Source organism: Aedes albopictus, chromosome 3 (assembly GCF_035046485.1).
Source record: "Aedes albopictus strain Foshan chromosome 3, AalbF5, whole genome shotgun sequence".
Classification (NCBI taxonomy): Eukaryota; Metazoa; Arthropoda; class Insecta; order Diptera; family Culicidae; genus Aedes; species Aedes albopictus.
The window spans coordinates 201,042,662-201,054,883 of NC_085138.1; positions in this window are offsets into that span (position 1 = coordinate 201,042,662).

Below are 12,222 nucleotides of genomic sequence, written 5' to 3' on the forward strand. Positions count from 1 at the left end.
ATCTGTTGAGGAAAAGGGTAATCCATACCTTCGGACGGAAACTTAGGGAAATTCCAGGTTTTGGAAGGGAACCTGGTCGATTGGGAAGCGAAGGTGTTCCGGGTTCGCATAATGATCCCGATGAACAAATCATGCCAGGCAGGCAATGTCAGACAGCTGAGAGTCCATCGTGTTACTCCGGTCGGTGATACTACTCCACGAGGGCCAAATGAAGGTTACGACGGTCCGACTGCAGATCAGCACTAAGCAGCATCATCAGGGCCTCACCTGACACCATACATGAGTTACCCGTAATTACGGTTGTAGTAGAGCATAGATAGGACCGAATAGACGATAGGAGTCTCCTCATAAAACTCGTCAATCGCAATTCATTTTTTTCCCTTCTTACGAAGCCTCGGCGGAAAAAGCCGACTCTGAGCGGGCTGGTGGTCCCGGCTGAGCGGCTGGTGGTAAATCCTGATTACGGTTCCTCGGTGTCAACTCAGGCCAAACATTTCAATAGGTCCTATCTGCATTTGAGAGGCTCTCTTTGTTCACTTTCTCTTTCAATTATTGCGATGTAATGGTACACTTTTCAACTATTTTTACAGTACAAATCAAAAGACGATTGTTTTGACCAGCGCTCAATGCAAGGAGACAATCATAATACAAATAAACAGCTGAGATATTAACGAAAGAGAGGGAAACCAAAGAGAGCCTCTCTTCTGCAGATAGGACCTTTAGGCATATTTGGCCTGAACTGGCTCTGCAGCTAAAGGTGGCGGACAACGATCATAAACCTAAAAAAAAATAAATCATAACAAATGTTTCCACTAGTTGAAAATTTTTGACAACTCAGGAGCGATGAACTGAAATTTTCGGCTACTGTGTTGCTGCATGCAGCCCTCATCAAGCGTAAAAAGCTGGATTCTTTCTGTATTTGCATTTAGGGGAATTTTCTCCCCTTCTCTCATGTGAACTTGCCTTTGACGTAGAACCATCTTTAACATATGGACTGGACACTGAAACGACTTCTAATATAGGTTCGTCTGCGGGTTCGATTTTTATCCTAACTTATTATTTATTACGTGGGTTTCGGCTTCTCAGTTATGAATTTTGCGTCGACTACTTGGTTATCTTCGCCTTATTATTTATATTTATATTTGAATCGAAATTGACAGTTTTCTCATGAGTTGTTATGTATTTCAAACTTTAGTCAAACTTGAGCCTCAATATTGCAATAACGGTTAAGCACGCTGAAATGATACTTATGTACCTCGTCACCCACTTCATGCAACTACATTAGTGGTCTAATAACACTTAGCGCGCTCGGCATAGTTCCATCATGCCGCTCAAAGTGTTGCCACAAATAATGCTTAGTTTGCGAAACCCGATTATCTGGCTGGTGGGGCATGGGAGCCTAAGCTTCAACTGTTGATGCAATCAGAGACTACTCAGACTTAGACGTGGGCGATTCAATATATGAAGGGTTATCCAAAACGCTCTGGAGAATTCCCAAAGCGCATTCTCATAATGTTAGTAAGCCTAAGATGCCATTAACAGGAGGAAAATGACAAGATAATATAACATTATATGGTTTATGCAATGTAAAACAATACACTGCGGCCACTTTCTATAGCCGCACCCACGATTTCGCACTTCTAGCGATTTTTACGATTCAATCGATATGTGGAACGATGTGTATCAACTAGTGTTTGTAAAATATATGATTTACATGAATAAGTATTGTAAACTATTTGTTTGTTAAGCGAAAAACACGTTATTTCCATAATTTGGGCGACCATTTTCTATAGCCGCACTACGGGTTCTTCTTCGGTAATCTGATTTTTTATAAGAAATCATTTGATCAAACTGTCTCAAATGACAAAATTAAGCAAATTGGAAATAAAACTAACGAAAAGCAATGAAAAAATCAACCAATTAGTTTTCTTAGTACAAAAAACTAGTTAACTTTCACTATTTTTACTTAAAAGTTCTCTTTAAATCACATAAACAATATTTTAAGTTGACAAATATATTGTATTGCTTCCTATCGGCAATATTTATTTGAAACATGATTTCTTGGATGATTTCTATAAGATTTAAGGCTGTAATACCAATTTAACAGCCACTTTTCTGGAACTTTAGAAATAAATTTAGTAATATTCGCTTTATTTGGATGAATACGCAATATTTATGATATTACTAGCTGTCCCGGCAAACTTTGTCTTGCCCGGTTGTGGTGGTTTGACAACTGTTGAGGTCATTGCAGCACCGCACTCTAGATTGGTTTTACCTTCGATCGTGTTGATTTCCATCCCAGCTAATGAAAATCAGTACTTTATCAATTTTCTCACTTCTCTAGTTGATTTTAGTAACTTTTTGTATATATAAACACAGCCACCACGAATACGAATCGAACCGTGCAAGAGTCATGCTGATTGGTTCACCCGTTCTTGAGTTTTGTTGCCTCAAAGGAACTTCTAACTCATTTTTATATATGATATTATATCACTGAAAATTCAACTAAACAGTTGCTAATGATCCCCATGAATACAGATTTAAATAATCTTAATGGATGCAAGAGCTTAATTTTGCGCCAGCACTTCACTAAATTTAGCCCAATTTTACAATTTATGATATAAAATCAACCAGAACTACAGGAAGACTACAATCATAACCTCTTTCTTTTCTTTTGCCCCAAAATGAACAGGAACATCTATATTTGAAATCTTTTGATAGAAACACATAATTTTTACTTTACCAAATATCGTCAAATTGATGGAAAGTTGGATAAAAGCTGTTATTACAAATCGTCTTCATAATTTAAAATATTCATCTTATGTTTAAATGGTAGCGAAGACAATGCTGACCTTCCAAGTTGAGTTTGATGAATTCCCGAAGTATCTTCATTGTATATTGATGTTGTATACGATGTCTTTTCCAAGTTTCATCAGGATTGATACACAAAAACTTATGAATTTTACATTTAAAAGCTTAAAAAATCGATTTTTTTTTTACAATTTAATTATATTAATAAGGGTTATACGCAAAAAATTGAAACCGGAAGTATAATGCAATGATTGTTTTGAGTCAACAGCATTTACACTTGAGATTTAATTCGATTTTTTTTAGTTTTTTGGGATATCTTTAATAACTTATCCATAAAACACCAGTTTACCAAGTCTGTGCCCTATTTCTCGTATTAAAAGACCTTGTTACTTAAGTATTATGTTAAACTTCTTTGGTTTGGTCTTGATAAGCTTTATTTGGTCGTTTAAAGCAGTAATAATGAGCATACTTTATGATAAAGCTGCTGATCTAAGGAAAACCCGAAGTGCGGCTATAGAAAATGGTCGCCCAAATTGTCGAAAAATTGTATTTTTGATATGGAAAATATACACATGAAGAAAGTTATGCTTGCAAACATCATATTTTTCAATAACTATCAGATGCATATCGGATGCATATTGTTTTCAATATCGATTGTATCTTTGATATTGCTAGACATGTGAAACTGAGGGTGCGGCTATAGAAAGTGGTCGCAGTGTACAACATAACAAAAGATAACCATTCCAAAACCATTTAATTAAATGTATAACCAGTAGTGAAATTACAATTGGGTTTATAGATTAAGAAAAATATATCGATTTTTCGATTTTATACGAAAAAGCACCTTTTTCTAAGCCACTATGATTTTTTTCAGATTTTTAGAACCTTTTTTTGGTACCTAAAATCAATTTCAAAGAAAATTTTTTGAAATCACCTTTTGACAGCTGGGTAACTGTTTGACAGCTCCGTCCAGTACAAACTGCGACAAGGAGTGATTCGACAAATCGCTCCCATACAAACTTCAAATTGATTTTTAAATAGGTTCCCGGGCTCCGAAATTCATGAAAATTTGGATTTCGGCTCAGTTTGACATGCAGATTCAGAATATCGAATTATCTCAACACCGTTAAAGAAGCCAATTAAAAACAATATATTTACGGTACATTTTATTGTTTGAAACCATACGTGTACCATACAATGTACGGTATATTAAAATCCACGTATCAGTTTTTAGAACAATTCATTAACAATATAATGTATGGCTTTGCAAAAATATATCTAGATTGAGTTTGAATAAGGGCGAAAGTAACATGAGAGAGTTCTCTTCATCGACTTTCTCTTCTTCAAATTAAAGTGACAAGATGCAAGTATAGTTGCACTTTTTGGTCATAAATCGCTAGGTTGCGATGCAATCTAGCGTCTAAGTGTAAACAAGTTCGATTGAATTTGCATCTTGTCACTTTAATTCGCAGAAGAGAGAGTCGATGAAGAGAACTCTCTCATGTTACTTTCGCCCTTATTTAAACTCAATCTAGATATATATGGAGAAAAATATTTTTTTATGTTGTTACGATACTTAGCAACCCGTATAGTATATTGTAAAAATCTTATTTACAATTTACTGTATGGTGTCTACATTACATTTTATTGTTTTTATATTTTTATTTTTTACAGTGGTGTCTATTGTAAAAATATGGTTTAAAATAGTACTGTTACAATACAACGTTCGGTTTTTCTACTGTATTTTTTATTCGGGCAGTACTCAGAAATAAAAGTACGAAACGACAACAGTGTTGATATTGATATTAACACTCACGGGCTTGGGCGCACCTCCTGTCAAATTTTTATTCATGAAATGAGCGTTCAGCTGATCCGAAACGTCTCGTAAAATGGCTCATTGTGGATTTACCGGCTATTGTATTCTACCGGTTAGGACTGTTTGCAGATCAGAAGGAATTTCTCGGCCTATATAGATGCATGGGAATGTGGAGCGGACCTGGTGTGATGGTTAGAACACTTGACTATCACTCCGAGGACATGGGATCGAATCCCACTCCCGACAAACTCGCAAAATGTGAGTACTTCCTTCGGAAGGGAAGTAAAGCGTGGGTCCCGAGATGAACTAGCCTAGGACTAAAAATCTCGTTAATACAGTTAAAAAAAATGCATGGGAAATTCCTTGCCTGAATTGCCCAAGAAACCGTTTTTCTTCGATCGCAGTACGCAGTTGCGAAGAAATGACAATTCAAATGGCAGTCACTATACAAAGTTTCAGCCTGTGCCCTGTAGCATAATCAGGCTAATAATATTAGCTACAAGTTATTGCGGATTTTTAGAAAATTTTCCACTCTGCGGTAGCCGCCGAGTTCTACCGCAGCTGTCAAAGTCCTACCGCAGCCATGAAAATCATCGTATCATTGAAAAGTTTGGCCAAATCAAAGTATGCTTGTAAAGTGAAATGTTCTGAAAAGCAACAACAAACAATGACCATCGACGTCGTATCCAAGGCTTGGTCCAAAGTATCCTTGGACTTATTGATGATACCTTGGTGAAAATTATCAGTCTGACAGCTGCGGTAGCTTTTCAATCTTCCGTAAAATGGAAAATTTTCTCTAAATTTGCAATACAAGTTACAAGTACAAGTATTACAAGTGCTAATAATTTGTGTTGCATAAAGGCTCAATTTTCCACTAATATTATTAGCACTTGTAATATTAGTGACCATGAAAATACAAGTTGTTTTGGTTCATTTACCTGTCAAAATTCATCCGACAGTTTACTATTAATTTGAAATGGCAGTTGATGTTTGTTTATATTCTGCATTTTCCGCGTAACATCCGGAAATAACTTCATTTGTTTCGAAGTTTTGCATTCTTTATACGATAGGTGAAGAAAACATGTCCTGTTTGGATAATTTTCGGCCGCTCTGGCGAAATATTTTTTTACATAGTATGGCACTGCAAGTAGCTAGATTTTTAGTAAAATGTCCCAAAGATTTAATAGTACTGGTTGAAAGACAATGTATAAAGATTTAGCAACATGTATTATGCTTCTTGTTAAACTCCTAAGTGATCTGGGATGCAAAAATTGAGCTTTTACCTACTTTTATATGTCGCAACTCGATTCGAGTTAGTGTATGTATATTGTAGCTCTTGATTAGCTTAATGATGCGCAATACAAGCAATTGATTCAAATTTATTTCGCATCTGCAACTTTACCCGTGCTTATGCAGTGACCATAATATATAACTTTACCAAGAACTTCCAATCAAAGATGGGTATTGTAGAAACTTTGGAGAACTTTACAGCAGAAATTATATTTTGGATACAAAGTGTACATCAACGCAATTTTCTCTTCACTCTCTCTCTTCTTGGCGTAACGTCCTCATTGGGACAAAGCCTGCTTCTCAGCTTAGTGTCCTATGAGCACTTCCACAGTTATTAACTGAGAGCTTCCTCTGCCAATGACCATTTTGCATGCGTATATCGTGTAGCAGGCACGAAGATACTCTATGCCCAAGGAAGTCAAGGAAATTTCCTTTACGAAAATATCCTGGACCGACCGGGAATCGAACCCGTCACCCTCAGCATGGTCATGCTGAATACCCGTGCGTTTACCGCCTCGGCTATATGGCCCCATATTCTCTTCAATGAGTTTCGAATACATACTGCCAAATTGAATCGCCGAAAACTGGAATTAAGGTTGACATGTTAGATAAATAATATCTTTTGAGTTCATCAAAATGGTAAATCGATATATTTAAAACTAAATATGACTTCTGCAATACTTTAAATCTAACTTGTAAATTATTTTACAAGACCTTTGAGACTTGTAATCAAAAGTACAAGTCATAGATAATATTTTATACTTGTAGTTTGTTTATGCAACATACACTTGTAAATTCTACTAATAATATTAGTCCAACCGACTTGTAGTATTGAACTTGTAACTTGTACTTGTAGTATTTTTATGCAACAGAAAATTATAAATTACAAGCTACAAGACTAATATTATTAGTAAAATTTTCATTATGCTACAGGCCCCAGGAATCGGTCAAGAAATTTCTTGAGCGATTCCTTTTAAACACGAAACTGCGCTTTACTTAAGTAGCCGTTACAAAGTAATCGTTTTCATATAAATATCATTTTGATTGTCAAAAAATGAATGTCACTGAGTAGCTAGTGGCAACGAGGAATAGACGAGTGCACCGATGAACTGAATTCATCGCGGTCCGAGAATTTTGACACTAGAGCGGGGCCGCTTCCAATCAGAAGTGAACAATATCCAACCATTTTTGTTTTTACCATGCCACATTTTATGTCGAATTCGTTTATTCCCGACGGTACACTGCACCGGTGTAGCAATTGACACCGGAAAAACGAACGGTTTCGGCACAAACGAAGATAAATTCGTCTGTGATGGTAAATACCGAAATTTTAAGGTGGTTTGTACCGCACTCTTACGTCTGTATAAATTCGTCTGTGGTACTACTTACCGGTCAGGCTAAGGCCGGGGTGGCCTCTGCTGTACATAGTAGCCGCCTCCATTCCACTCGGTCCATGGCTGTATGTCTCCAGTTCCGCACTCTGCGTAGGGTCCGCAGATCGTCCTCCACTTGGTCGACCCACCTAGCTCGCTGCGCTCCACGTCTTCTTGTACCGGTCGGATGACTCTCGAGAACCATTTTAGTCGGGTTGCTATCCGACATCCTGATGACGTGACCCGCCCACCGTAGCCTCCCGATTTTCGCGGTATGGACGATGGTTGGTTCTCTCAGCAGCTGATGCAGCTCGTGGTTCATTCGCCTTCTCCAAGTCCCGTCTTCCATCTGCACTCCGCCGTAGATGGTGCGCAACACCTTCCGTTCGAAAACTCCAAGGGCGCGTTGGTCCTCTGCACGTAGGGTCCATGTTTCGTGCCCATAGAGGACCACCGGTCTAATCAGCGTTTTGTAGATGGTTAACTTCGTGTTACGGCGAACTTTATTCGATCGTAGAGTTCTGCGGAGTCCAAAGTAGGCACGATTTCCTGCCACAATGCGCCTCTGGATTTCTCTGCTGGTGTCGTTGTCGTCGGTCACCAGTGAGCCCAAGTACACGAATTCTTCAACCGCCTCGATTTCATCACCGTCGATATGAATTCGGGGTGGCGGGCGCGGTAATTCCTCCCTGGAGCCCTTTGCCATCATGTACTTTGTCTTCGACACATTAATGACTAATCCGATTCGCCTGGCTTCACTCTTTAGTCGGATGTACGTTTCCGCCATCGTCTCAAATTTACGAGCAATAATATCAATATCATCGGCGAAACCAAGCAGCTGAACGGACTTCGTGAAAATCGTCCCACTCGTGTTTATCCCCGCTCTTCTTATTACACCCTCCAAAGCAATGTTGAACAGCAAGCACGAAAGACCATCACCTTGCCGCAACCCTCTGCGAGATTCGAAGGGACTCGAGAGTGTCCCTGATACTCGAACTACGCACATCACTCGATCCATCGTCGCCTTGATCAACCGTATCAGTTTATCCGGGAATCCGTATTCGTGCATAATCTGCCATAGCTGTTCTCGATCGATTGTATCATACGCCGATTTGAAATCGATGAACAAGTGATGTGTGGGTACGTTGTATTCGCGGCATTTCTGCAACACCTGGCGGATGGCGAACATCTGGTCCATTGTAGCGCGTTCACCCATGCATCCAGCCTGATATTGCCCCACGAACTCTCTTGCAATCGGTGATAGACGGCGGCATAAAATTTGGGAGAGTACCTTGTAGGCAGCGCTCAGTAGTGTGATCGCGCGATAGTTCCCGCAATCCAACTTGTCGCCCTTTTTGTAGATGGGACACACGATACCTTCCATCCATTCCTCCGGTAATACTTCCTCCTCCCAAATCTTGGTAATGACCCAGTGTAGTGCTCTCACCAGTGCTTCTCCACCGTATTTTAGAAGCTCGCTTGGTAGTTGATCTGCTCCAGCGGCTTTGTTGTTTTTCAACCGGCCAACCTCCTCCTCAATCTCTTGAAGGTCAGGGGCCGGAAGTCTTTCGTCCTGTGCACATACTCCTAGATCTGTTACCACGCCACCTTCGGTACTTGCAACGTCGCCATTGAGGTGCTCATCGTAATGCTGCCACCACCTCTCGACCACCTCACGCTCGCTCGTGAGAATATTCCCGTGATTATCTCGGCACATGTCGGCTTGTGGCACAAAGCCTCTGCGCGAGCGGTTCAGCTTCTCGTAGAACTTTCGTGTGTCCTTAGCGCGGTACAGCTCTTCCATCGCTTCGCGATCTCGTTCTTCCTGCTGGCGCTTCTTCATCCGGAAGACTGAGTTCTGCCTGTTCCGCGCCTGTTTGTAACGTGCCTCATTCGCTCTCGTACGGTGTTGCAGCATTCTCGCCCATGCTGCATTCTTTTCGTTTTTCAACTGTTCACATTCGCCGTCGTACCAGTCGTTTCTGTGATTCGGAGTCGCGAAGCCTAGTGCTGTAGCCGAGGTACTACCTATGGCGGATCGGATGTCCCTCCAGCCATCTTCAAGTGTAGCTGCGCCAAGCTGCTCTTCCGTAGGTAGGGCCACTGCTAACTGCTGCGCGTAGTCTTGAGCCACTTCTCCGTTACGAAGTTGCTCGATGTTGAGCCGCGGCGTTCGACTTCGACGCGTGGTGATAACTGTCGAAAGTTTTGAGCGCATGCATACAGCGACTAAGTAGTGATCCGAATCTATATTCGCACTGCGGTATGTGCGGACGTTGGTTACATCCGAGAAGAATTTACCGTCGATTAGAACGTGGTCGATTTGATTTTCTGTTTGTTGATCGGGTGATCTCCAGGTGGCTTTATGGATATCTTTGCGGGGGAAGAAGGTGCTTCGGACTACCATACCACGGGAGGCTGCAAAGTTTACGCATCGCTGGCCGTTATCATTCGATACGGCGTGCAGGCTGTTTCGCCCGATTACCGGTCTGTACAATTCCTCCCTTCCTACCTGCGCGTTCATGTCGCCGACAACGATTTTCACGTCACGCGGCGAGCAACCATCGTATGTTTGCTCTAACTGCGCGTAGAACGCTTCTTTCTCGTCATCGGGTCTCCCTTCGTGTGGACAGTGGACGTTGATGATGCTGTAGTTGAAGAAACGGCCCTTAACTCTCAACATGCACATCCTTGCGTTGATCGGCTGCCACCCGATAACACGTTGTCGCATCTTGCCCAACACTATAAATCCTGTTCCCAGTTCATTGGTGGTGCCACAGCTTTGGTAGAAGGTAGCCGCTCGATGCCCGCTTTTCCACACTTTCTGTCCAGTCCAACAAAGTTCCTGCAACGCCACGATGTCGAAGTTGCGGGGATGTAGTTCGTCGTAGATTATCCTGTCACATCCTGCGAAACCTAGTGACTTGCAATTCCATGTTCCAAGTTTCCAATCGTAGTCCTTATTTCGTCGCGTGGGTCTTTGCCGATTGTATCGAGTCGTATTTTCTCCTATGTTATTCGCAATGGGGATTTTTACGGGTGGCTTATTGGGCCTACGCCAACACTCCTGTCTCGCCGGAGGGCCATCGTGCCAGTTCTGTTTAACGTCCCAACCAACACTGGGACGACCACGCTGATGGGGCTACCACCTTGGATCTAGCTGGGCGTGGTGCAGCGTTTCTTACTCAGTCGCTGGATGCCAGAACAGACGCTGTTTGAGCCGCACCTCCTTGGTGAACAGACACTCGGATCGTACCTCCTCAATCTAGCTGAAGTCAGAAGGACAACAGTGCCCAGGCTGCACTACCAGCTAAGCACACAACTCTTAGCTGGCGGTCTTTGTCATCGCTTGACCCGTGGAAGCATGAGGTAGGAACTTGTGAGGACCAGAGCTATATTGGACGCTCTCCTTATCGACTCACCGTTTTGCAGCCCAAAACTGTGGTACTACTGTCATGAATATTTCAGCAACTTAATTCCAATCCTCAATTTCATTTCGCTTCCCCAACTAAAAAAAATCCAAAAAATAATTCATGTACTTTTAAGGCATTTGGCATCAACAAAAAATCGATTTCGAAATTTCCATGTATCCCTACCTTGGGATATTTTTCGTGTTTCAAAATAGCCAAACTTTAACCGCTTTGGTCAAACTCTTAGCGAAGTCCGATTGAGCTGAAATTTTGCATGGGAACTTCCTTTGAGGAGACAAAACTTTTGAGCATTTCCCGTTTTTAAAATTTGATGATCCCATACATTCCATTGGCACCCTAATAATTATGCATCAAAAAATTTGGTTGTTGATAGAAGTTCACAACTTTCGTTTTATTGTGTGAACTAGTACTAGTGTAATGAATTTGTGTTTCTAAGGAAGTTTGTGCGACAATTTTGTTCAAAAAACATGGTTTATCCGAACGGAATAGTTCAGAGAAAGTAGTTGAAAAATGATCAACTAAACCCTATTACGGTATTGTTCGTGCAGTTGAAAATCGGAATTTTTGACACGCGAAAATCGATGTTTCTCCTAAACCGTGTGTCGGACGTACGTCGGACACAGTGCGCTGGATAGAGGGCCAGGTCCGCTGTCCAGCGCACTACGTCCGACGTTAGCTTTCACAAACGGATTTTGAGAAAATTCGATTGTCGGGTGTAGGGAAACTTCGGGTTTCAACCGCGACGACAATACAATGCAATCTTACGTCATTCTGATGTAAAACGATGTACGCATAGGTATCAAAACATATTCAAAGACGATACGTTCCAATGTTACATCCGAGTTACATCAAAAACTAACATAGTGTCAATATAAATCGATGTTCACAATTTGATGCTCATCTTACACCGAAATAATACAAAGTTATACATCTTGAACCATCCTAGTTTGCGGAGTTGAGTCCGCATGCATCGAAAGACTTGCTCGAATTTCTTGCAGTACAGACGACGAACCTCAAAAGTTGAAGTAGTCAAACACCCACATTCACTGACTCGTTTCCTTCGAAGCATTTCACTTCTGCAGAGCATGTTTATTGTCCATCGTAGTCAGGCACCTACACAGCCAAACGATTGTTTATGAATCATATGATGATGCTATATCCCAAACAAGAAAGGTCATATTCGCTCACTACGAAACATAATTGCATAAAATTTAAATTTCAACCACATGACTTGCTCAAAGTTGTACATCGTTTATCACATTAAACATTACATATACATATCTAGTATAAAGAACAACAGTTTTGTTAAATTTTGCCAAGTTTTAAATTTAAGTTAAAAGAATTAAATTTTCGATCGACACATATTATTTTCAGTGTTTGCTGATCATCAGCGAAGCTATTTGGCGATCAAATGTGTGGTTAAAGAGATTATCAACTTTGGAAGTAACAATCACATACTTATGATCAATACATTGTAAGAAAGTTACCAGAATCTGCAATA